Consider the following 10,773-nt stretch of genomic DNA (forward strand, 5'->3'; position numbering starts at 1 on the left):
ATAGAGAAGTACTCATTGAATAATATTATTTTGCTTTGAGGAAACCAGAAACTATTCTATTCCAAGAAATAAGTAATAATGATAAGAGATGTAATTAATACACCATATATCTTTTAAGCCAAAGCACGTGTTTCTGCTCAGAACAACTTTGATTTCTACATTCTTAATCTCCTTTGTCCAGAACAGGACCCCATTTTAAGCCATTATTTGAATAGAGTTCATAAACTAAAGCCACTTTTCTTCACAGGATGTTTTCATTTTAGTATTCATACATAAGCTGCAAAAAGGCAAATGAAAGTTCTAAGAATTTGTAGCATAATAAATGCCAATTTACAGTAACTGTCAACAGATTTCTATTCCAAACCCGAAAAGTTGCTACAGTACAGGTGAGAACTACATGATTCTTCCATAGACTCAGACTTCGATTAGTAATACTGTCATAAGATCTGAAAGGAAACCTTAATGGGTCCTTTCAAGGATGCATAATTTTCCAAACAGTTTTTCTCTGGATGCACAGCCTGTTCATTCTTTCAATCATTTTTTAGTCATTTAGCTTTTGCGATATTTTCTTGATGTTTTTGATTCTTCTTTTGCTCCTTTTCCCTGGCCTCAATCATCTTGGCCAATTTCCAAGACAGCACAGCACTTGCTCAGAAAAGATGGAGTTAGAGCCAAAATAACTAAGGAAGCCCTATGGGTCCTTTGCAGCCCATTCCACAGCATACTCAGCCCAAGCCTTTAAGTCAAACATCTTCGTGGAGGCCTTATGCTTGAGCAGTGATCTCTGATTTTGTCCAGGGATTATCAACCAGTCACAATTTCAGATGACCTTTGGTTGGCTGTCTTCTTCTTTAACTCTACCAATACACTTCTGAGAGAAGGCTTAAATTCTGTATACTCCTGTGCACCTCAATTTCGGACACCAAGTGCAAGCACCCTCCATACTTTAAGGAATAAACATTCTTCTTCTTCCTTCAGAAAAGGATCCACCAGGCTTGCTCTCCCGACCAGACCCACATGGCACCTGAAGCTAAGGACAGCTCAACAGCCACCCGCGCTTTCACTTCCTTATGTTTTCCCCTAGCTCACCCTTCCTCCCCAGCAGGCCCAGCAGGGTGCGAACAGCCTGCGGTCAGGGAATCAGGGGTCGCCCCCACCACACCCTGGGCCACCGGCGCCGTGGTCACCTCCACTGAGCACTGCCACCCGCCTCCCCTACATCTCACAGGGGACAGTGGGTTCGGACCCCCACTCCCGACCTATTTGCTGAATTTTATGCTTTGAGAAAAGTCACCCCTCTCAGGCTTTCTACAAGGGAATGCACTCACCAATTAGCCCAGCTAGAGACTCTGGTGTCTCTGAAACCTTTTGTGGGCCTGCCTGCAGCTTCTCCCACAGGACTTCCCAATTAGGTTTGCCGGGTTCTTCTCCTGGAGCACGTAAGCCTTTGCTCCCTCCAGCGTGTGTCTGTGGGACTGCATGTTCCCTGGCTCTCTGTTCTCTGCAACCCCTAGGCATCTGAAGTATGTCAGCTGTCCATTAGCTCCCCAGAGCCTGGGAGATAGATACCAGTCCTCAGAATGCCGGCTAGATTTATGCTCTGCTCTTCTGTCTCCCTCCTGGTGCTATTGAGTCAGGCGTCTTCTCCTGATCGCACCAAGCTGCCCTGGCCTCTGTGTGCCGCACCATGGGCCCCCTGGTGCTGATGCTGCTGAACACTGCCCTCACTCCTTCTAGCTTTAGGCAACCTCCAGACCTCCAAACTGCATTGGTTCTGTTAGCCCTGGAGTCAGGAGAGACAGACACCAGTCCCTCGAGTAGCCCTCTGAAAGCCTGTAGTATTGGTCCACGTCTTATGTTCTCTTCCCCACCCCCCTGGGACGAGCCGTGCCAGCCAGGGGGTGGGCAGTCACAGAAGAAATGAAAGGGTCTTCTTACACTTCTCCATGGAGCTGTTGTTGACTCTGCATTTGCCTGGGGGACTACAACTTCTTGGAAATGGCCCCCCCACTCCAGTGTTCTAGCCTGGAGAGTCCCGTGGATGAAGGAGCTTAGTGGGCTACAGTCCAAAGAGTCATAAAGAGTCAGACACAGCAACTAAGCACAGCACTGCAACTTGTTAGCTGGTTTCTGAAGTTCTCCTAAAGGTATTTTGGTGTTTCTAGGGTTAATTTGGTGTCTCTGTTGGGGATGAGGGCTGAGCCTTCCTATTCTGCCATCTTGCTGGCATCACCCTGAGTCTTCTGTTCATCACCATGAGATCACATGAGGTGTCAAGACATATAGAGCATGTCAGTCACTTAGTTGTGGCTGGCTTTTTGCGACCCCATGGACAGTAGTCCACCAAGCTCCTCTGTCTGTGGAATTCTCCAGGCAAGAATACTGGAGTGGGTAACAATTCCCTTCTCCAGGGGATCTTCCTGGCCCAGGGATTGAATCCGCATCTCTTGCATTGAAGGCGGACTTTTTACCATCTGAGCCACCAGGGAAGCCCAGGATGTATAGAGCCCAGTTGCCTAAAAGGTGCTTAACACAGACTTTGAATGAAAGGCTGAATGAATGACACAGACCAGACAAAGACCCCATCTCCTTTAACTAGTAAGGAAACTAAAGATCAGAAATGCGCAAAGTCCAAGGCCAGCTGCAAGCAAGAGATGGGTCTGCAGTGGGTTGAATAGTGTCACCCAAAAAGGCATGCCCACCATAAATTTCAGTTGTGACCTTATTTGGAAATTATTATAGAGTCTTTGCAGATATAATCCAGTTAAGGGTCTCAAGATCGTCCTGGATTTAAAGTAGGTCACAGTTCCATTGACTGAAGTCCTCCTAAGAGGAAGGAGGGGGAAAGCAGAGACAGGGACACAGAATTGAAGATGTCTCATGAAGACATCTTCATGAGAGGTGGCTACAAGCCAAGGACTGCCAGCAACCCCAGCAGCCAGGAAAGAGGCATGAAACATATGCTCCCCCAGAGCCTCCTAGAGAACTAACCCTGCTGCCACCTTGGCTTCAGACCACTGGCCTCCAGACTGGGAGAGAATAAACTTATGGAGTTTTAAGCTCCCAGTTTGCGGTTCTTCATTCCAGCAGCCCTAGGGATCTAATATAGGCTCTAACTTCCCACTCAAAGAGTTGTAACTTCTATTCCCGATTCCACCACAGATCTTGAGAAGGGAGTCAGGTCTGTTAAAAAAAAAAAGAACTACAGGTCCCAAAATGGAGTCATCTGCAAACGAATACTTACTATCTAACCGCAGTGTCTCCCAAGAATGTGATCCTTTAACCAGTCAACTGGAATTAGTGAGGTATCTGCATGATAGAACCCCCCTCTCCCCCCCAAAAGAAGGTGACCCTGCCTAAAGCAATCCACTCTGTTAGTAACTACCTTTTTTTCCTAGTCCCCTTTTGCCTGTAAAAGCCTTCATTCTGTACAGCTCCTCGAATCTCCTCATGTGCTGGATGAAATAAATGCTGCCTGATTCAAGAATCTCTGAATAGAGACTTTTCTGGTGGTTCCTTAAGACTGTGCTTCCACTGCAGGGGTCACAGGTTCAATTCCTGGTCAGGGAACTAAGATCCCACCTGCCTCGCAGTGTGACCAACAAATAAATAATAAAAAAAGAATTTGAGTAAATTATGAAAAAACTGACAGCACAGGTATGTTCAGAGTACTTTATTGGTTCCTATGCTAACCTCACAGTAGCCCTGAGTGAGGCTCCCGCTGTTGGTCCTCTTTATACCTAGAGGTGAGAGTGAGGGAGTTTAAGACACACCCTAGACCCATGCGAGGGCCAGTGACGGGTGGGGACTCCACCCAGGCAGCCCAGCTCCAAAGCCATTCGATTACACTCTCAGAATGTGGGCAGTAGCCCGTCCTCCAGCACAGTGACTTCAGATGGACTGTGGAGGGAAGGAGCAGCAGGTCAGTCCCGGGGCGTCAGGAAACCTTGCTGTGACTAGCATCTCTCCCAGCTCACTACTCAGACCCCCTTCGTGGACTTCCCGTTGGGAACACAGAGAAGGTTAGGGTCCTCAGGGACAACATTTGCAATTCTCACCCAGTCTGAATTACTCGGCGGGTACGGTGTTCACTCTCCTCTGGGAGCTGTGAGGAGCAGACTCACAGAATCCACACTCGCAGCCAATTAGACCTGATCTGGACGCACAGCGCCTCATTTTCTGCGCCCTCAGATTCCCCTCCCAGCTTTCCTCCTAAGCCAGCTCATCTGCGTCGTCGGGCAACTGGCCTTGATACGGTCTACGATGAAGTGAACAATAAACTGGGGACGTCGCCGCACAGGACACACGCTGACTCCTGGGGATGGAGCCGGGAGGGAGCAGGGAAGGTTGGCGGACTTACGGGGTGGGCACGTGTGTGCATGACGTCACCGCGCCCCATCCAGGCGTTCGCGGAGCCGCCGCGGGATTGGCTCCCGGCAGGTGCGGCGGGCGCTAGAGGCCGAGCTCATCGCCCGCGTGCGCCCTCCTTGCGGTCGAGGGTCTTGCGCCCGGGGATTGAGGCCCGGTCTCGCCTGCCTCCCACCGCCTGCCAGGCCTGGGCGTGGCATGTGAGTCCTGCGCGCCCACCTGCGCCTCCGCACCTTCTGCCGCCTCCCTCCCGGGGAGCGGGACGGGGGCGCGGTCCAGAGGAGAGTTGCCCTCGGCTAGGCTGGGCCGGGCGGCGTAGGCACAAAGAGGACACTGATGGCCCGCGGGACGGCTCTACAGCCTGGGGACAAATTGAGCCTGGAGCGCACTGAGCCTCTGGAAACACTCATAAAGAGATTGAGTTAAGAGTGTAGGAACTGGGTGGTCCAGTGATTAAAAATCCACTTTCCAGTGCAGGGGGTGCGTGTTCCATCCCTAACCCTAACCCCTACCCCTACCCCGGGGAACTAGATACCCCATACTGTGGGGCAGCTAACCCTGTGGGCTGCAACTCCTGGGCATGTGCCCCATAGTGGGGAGAAGCCGGAGTGCCACTACTGAGACCGGATGCCGCCAAAAATAAATATTTTAAAATGTGGAGTTTAGAACTCTCAGCTCCCAAAGGTGTGGAGAGTGCAGTTCTTTCTCGAGGAACCCTGGGATTGGGTTACTGGTGTTTTTTTCTGGAGTAGGTTGAGGCCCTCAGTCCTGGGCTGGAATTTTTGGAAGCATTTTGGGAGCCTACAGTTACTCCTGTTTTATTCTTAGAAACACTTCCCTTCAGATAGAGAAGCTATAAATAGACTGAACAACAGATTAAACATTCAAAAATATCTCTGTAAAAATGGCAGAGTCCTTATACTGTGACAATATAAATGGAAGCCCAAAGCAGAAAAATCTTTCTGGGAAAGTTAAAAAGTAGCACAAGGCTCTTCCAGGGGAGTTATTTCACATGAAAAAGAATGGAGGAAAATGCAGAAAGACTATTGTTAACCTGTATCCTTCAGTCCTGCAGTACTTGTAACTGCCCAGCAGTGAGATGGAAGAAAGAGCCTGTAGACAGTGACAGAGGCATCAGTGTTTTTTGGATGGGCACCTTAACAGGTCAGAGGCAAAGGTCCTGGAGCAACACCCCACTGAGTACAGGGGAGGGCAAGCAGGACATGGCAGCAATCTTCACTGGAGGGGGCTGCTCTCAGTTGTAGGGAGTGTGATGTTAGAAGCCCCCTTGGTCAACAGGGGGGCTCCCACACAGCTCTGTGTTAGCAACAGTCATGAAGGCTGATGTCTCCTGATGATGACCAAACATAATGGAGCCATTCTGGTCCTTGGGCTGGAACATATTTTAGCTGGGGGTCAGGCTGATCACTGGAGAAGGCAGTGGCAACCCACTCCAGTATTCTTGCCTGGAGAATCCCATGGACAGCAGAACCTGGCAAGCTACAGTTCATGGGGTTGCAAAGAGTCGGACACGACTGAGAGACTTACACACACAGGCTGATCATGCTGGCGATTCCTGATTAAACTTGCAGATTAAGACGGGGATGCAGGGACTTCCCTGGTAGTCCGGTTGTTAAGAATGCAGGGGACTCGGGTGCGATCTATGGTCAGGGACCTAAGAGCCCACATGCCACGAAGCAACTAAGCCCATGGGCCACAGCTAGAGTCCCTGTGTGAAATGAAGAGCCTGTATGCTGCAGCTAAATAAATAAATATTGAAAAAAAATAGATGGGAAGCAATCTTTTGCATAGCATAAGGGTGAGGCAGGGCCAGTGGGGCATGGGATGTACCAAGAGCAAGAGAGCAGCCATTTATGGGGACCGACAGTCCATACAACCATAGGAAAAGGCAGAGTTTCATGAAGAATTCAGGAGCGTACTGGTTGTGAAGACAAAATGAGGTAACATATAAAATACCTACTGGGACCTCCCTGGTGCTCCAGGGGTTAACATTTCGCCCTTGAAATGCAGGGGAGAGGGTTGAATCTCTGGTCCCAGAACTAAGATCCCACATTGCCACAGGGCAGCTAAGCCCATGCTCCACAACGAGAGAAGCCTACCAGCCACAATAAAGACCCAATGCAGCCAAAGAGTAAAATGTGTACCACGGTGCCAGGGACTTGGTAGGTCCTCATAAAAGTGATAAAATTGCAAAGATCTGAGTTTCCAGATGACTCAGAGTAGGTTTATGAATAATTTTGTGATGATGATTCCGTGATTTACATATCCGTCAGATGATACAAGGTCACACTGGCTATCCTGGGGACCCAAATAGGGTGATTTGGTTGGACTCCATTAATGCCTAATCAGAGAAGAACAATACATTTTTGAGAGGGAGAGAAATAACACAAGAATGTAACGTGGAATAGGGGCTGTGCGGTAGCCATCTTCCAGCTTACATGACTCTGAATAAGTACTGACAGCAGGCTTGCTTACTGCTTGTGCTTGGAGAGAGCCCAGCATTAGGTTAAATCACATCTTGCCCCACAGCCCTGGGCAGTCCCGACAGCCCCACAGTCATGAGCTCTGACAAGTCCGTGGAAGCCTAGTAGACACACTAAGAATCAGGAAACAGGGATGTCCCGGTGGTCCTGTAGGTTGACTCTGAGCTCCCAATACAGGGGGGTGGGATGAACAGATTCGATCTCTGGTCAGGAAACTAGATATCCCCCTGCTGCAATTAAAAAAAATTTTTTTTAGAAACATTGTGCTCTTTGGAGCTCATTTTCAAAGCATCACTTGGCTTACAATCCTTTTACTCCGGTTATATCACTGTTTAGATTGAGGCATGTTGCAACACATGGACTGTATGTAGCCTGCCAGGCTCCTCTGTCCATGGGATTTCCCAGGCAAGAATACTGGGAGTGGGTTGCCATTTCCTCCTCCAGGGAATCTTCCAGACCCAGGGATGGAGCCTGCATCTCCCGTGTTTCCTGCATTGGTAGGCAGGTTCTTTACCACTAAGCCATCTGGGAAGCTCTTAGAATTGAGGACTCCATGGCAAAGAAAAGTTGGGTGACTTGTCTGGTGTCACACAGATAGTAGGTAGCAAAGACAGGACTGGTACGCTTGCCACCCCCTTGGTAGAGGGAATCTTCCACAGTAATGTTCTTTGTCTAAGTTTAAACCCAGATTTAAATCCTGATGAATAGGGACAGGCTCTTCCTTTTATCGTTCTTTCATGTTGGAAGACAGGTGTTTTAGTTCCCAGAGGATGGCACTGTCTCCATTTGACTGCTGATGGAATTTCAGGGCCCTGTCTGTCATCAAGGCCTCTCTGTGTGTGCAGCACCCAGTTGCCATCAGCTGCATCTGCTGAGTGACAGCCAGGAGGGTCTTTGATTTAGTAAAATGCCAAGGCTCTCTCTAGGCTGGGGACTTCCCTGGTAATCCAGTGGCTAAGACTCTGCCCTCCCAATGCAGGGGGCCCTGTGTTTGATCCCTGGTTGGGGAACTAGATCCCACATTCCACAACTAAGACAGATGCAGCCAAATAAACAAACAAATAAATATATTTTTTTAAAAGGAAAAGAAGGGCTTCCCTGGTGGCTCAGTGGCAAAGAATCCACCTGCCAACACAGGTTCAATCCCCGGTCTGGGATCCATAACTACTGAGCCCACGTACCCTACAGCCTGTGCTCCACGACAAGAGAAATCCCCACAATGAGAAGCCCATGCATCACAGCTAGAGAGCAGCCCCCACTTGCTTCAACTAGAGAAAAGTCCAGGCAGCAATAAAGACCCAGCACAGACAAAAATACATAAATTAATTACTTAAAAAATTTTTTTAAGTAGTAGTAGAAGATTGACAATCCCAAGCGCCACAACTAAGACCAAATAAATTAAGAAAAAAAAAAAGATCTCCAGACTGAAGAACATCTCCAGAAACAAGTACAGTCAGCACTGTCACATGGGGCAAAGTTGAGAAAGTCACACTTACTGTCACATGGAGTAACTGGACAAGACCCTGGTCCTCACTAGCTGCACCCACAACTGATGACCCATAGACAGAACTTTGTGCTTTCAGCTCTCCGTCTCCAAGGTAAAGGACATCCACATTGCCCCAGTCTCCCCTGACCACAAACAAGCATGGCAACCTTCTCATTAGATCAGGGAAGACGTTTGAGCCCTGACATATCAGCCAGACTTACTTGGGTTTATACAGAACCACATCCTCAGCAAAACCAAAACCTAAGAGGGTCACAGAAGCTTTAAACGGAAAGGACAGGCAGGGAGGTGCAGATTGGTTTCACCTATAATCCTCTTGAATTTTCCTGTGCTGAGGGAGGGCTTTTTTTTCCTAACCAAGGTTTTCGAGGCACAGAGCAAAGAAGGAAAACCTGGCATAATACAAAGTCGTCATGAAAATAGAAATGCCTGAAATTCAAGACTCCCTGTCAACACAAATAATAACCAAGTATAACAGGAATGACAAGAGTTTTATTTGAGTCAAACAGGACTGTAGCCTGGGAGACAGCCTCGGAGGAGCTGCTTCGGAGAAGCATGGTTTTCAGCTCAGTTTTATATCTTGTCAGAACAAAGGACATCAAACAAGTCTGGGGTACATTCCTTCAAGGTTTCAAAAAACAGATGAGCCAATATACAGCGAGTCAGAATGGCCTTGGTGCCTGGGAAGGGAGCCTTACCACGGAAGGAGAAACCAACACGCGTCCCAGGCGGGGAGTCTTTTAATATTTACATATTTTTAACATGGACATTCTTTGCTTCTGGTCTGTGAACCCGTTAATGATCAAAGCAGATGTACAATGTACATTTGATAGGCCATAAACAGGCTGTTCTGGTTAGCATCAAATTCAAGTTAACTCCTGTATAAACCAGAATGACTTTCTCATACCTCAGTATGTGAAAACTTCTTCCTCCCCAAATCTGCATTTTTAAAATTTTAATTTTTATTTTTTACCTCTGTACCATGGCCAGAGGCATCCCTCTCCCATCATGGGATGTAATGGCTTTTCTTCTCAATTAATCAGGAGGCCACAGTTTGGAGAAGTCCTGTCCTTGGCCTGGGCCTCCAGATTACCCAACATTAGTTTCTAATATTTCTAATGAAAAAATTTTTTAAGGTTTTTTTTTTTGACCATTGTAAAAGCCTTTCTTGAATTTGTTACAACATTGCTTCTGTTGTTTTATGTTTTGGTTTTTTTGGCTGTAAGGCACCTGGGATCTTAGCTCCTGGACCAGGGATCGAACCTGCACCACTGTTAGGGGAATTAAGATTGAAGTCTTGTTCAGGCTTCAGAGACAAAGAAAGCAGAGCAGGCTTCTGACTTGTCCCTAATCTGCCTGGACGCTGCCCTCGCTACGTGCCTGCCTGCTCTTGCACTGACTTTTACCAGCTAGCTGGGTGGCATCAAAAATAAGATAGGGAGTGAGTCTTGGAATTCTCCTGAGCCCTGGAGATCCAACCAGTCTCCCGGGCCTGGAGTATATCACTGCTCATAAGATAAAACAGACAGCATTAACATGAAACCAGAGCTGAAGTTTGCTCACAGATTGATGGCTATATCAATTTGTGGCCTGAGATTTTAAGCGGGAATCTCAGAACTGAAGTTTTGAAGCCTCATCCACAAAGTGGGCTCACTGCCTGGGACATTTTCCCAGTTCAGACTCCGGACTTGCTGTGACATGGGATTTCCCAGTGCTGTTTAAGTCTGGATGTTGGTTAAAACCCAGTCTGATGATGTATCCTCTGCTGTTTCTATTTCTCTTTTAATGTTAATATATTGAAGGTAAGCTAGATAATTCTCTAATAAATACTGGTATTGTTCATTTGTTTGCAACAAGTGATTAATTTTGTTAATAAACCCTTTGAACCTGAGATGAAAGTTAAAACTTTTGGCAGAACAACATGCTGCATTAGAAGGCAAAGTTTAACCACTGGGTTGCCAGGGAAGTCCTTGCAACAAACAATTAAATGTCCCATTCCTGCATTCTTCCTCCATAACAGTTACCCCTGGAGTCTCAATACAACGTCTCTTTATTCACGGAGCTCCTAAACACAAGCACTTGCCAAGGCCAGCCACTGTGCTCAGTCCCTTGGAAATTAGACTGAGCTGTGGATCTTGGGTTTCACTGTCACCAACACAGCTCTGATGAGAACAATCTGGATGGTACATCTTTGCATCCATCCTTAACTGGTTCTTTAGTACCTATTCTCTAGAAGAGCAGATGTTTGGACAGAAGCATTTTTAAAACATATGCCACGTTACAATCCAAACAGCTAGTTCATGTTCTTTTCCAGTCCTAAGTGAGAATATCTATTTCCCCACACACCTTTGTCACTGATGGCAGTTATCCCTTTTTTTGTATTTTATTGGACATTGT

The 10,773-nt window shown here is 47.5% G+C and overlaps 1 pseudogene; it reads right to left on the reverse strand.

Moving 5' to 3' along the window:
- Positions 1-530: 530 nt before the first annotated feature.
- LOC102414178 lies at positions 531-1,075 on the reverse strand (annotated as a pseudogene).
- Positions 1,076-10,773: the final 9,698 nt, after the last annotated feature.

This window comes from Bubalus bubalis, chromosome 3, assembly GCF_019923935.1.
Source record: "Bubalus bubalis isolate 160015118507 breed Murrah chromosome 3, NDDB_SH_1, whole genome shotgun sequence".
NCBI classification, from domain to species: Eukaryota; Metazoa; Chordata; class Mammalia; order Artiodactyla; family Bovidae; genus Bubalus; species Bubalus bubalis.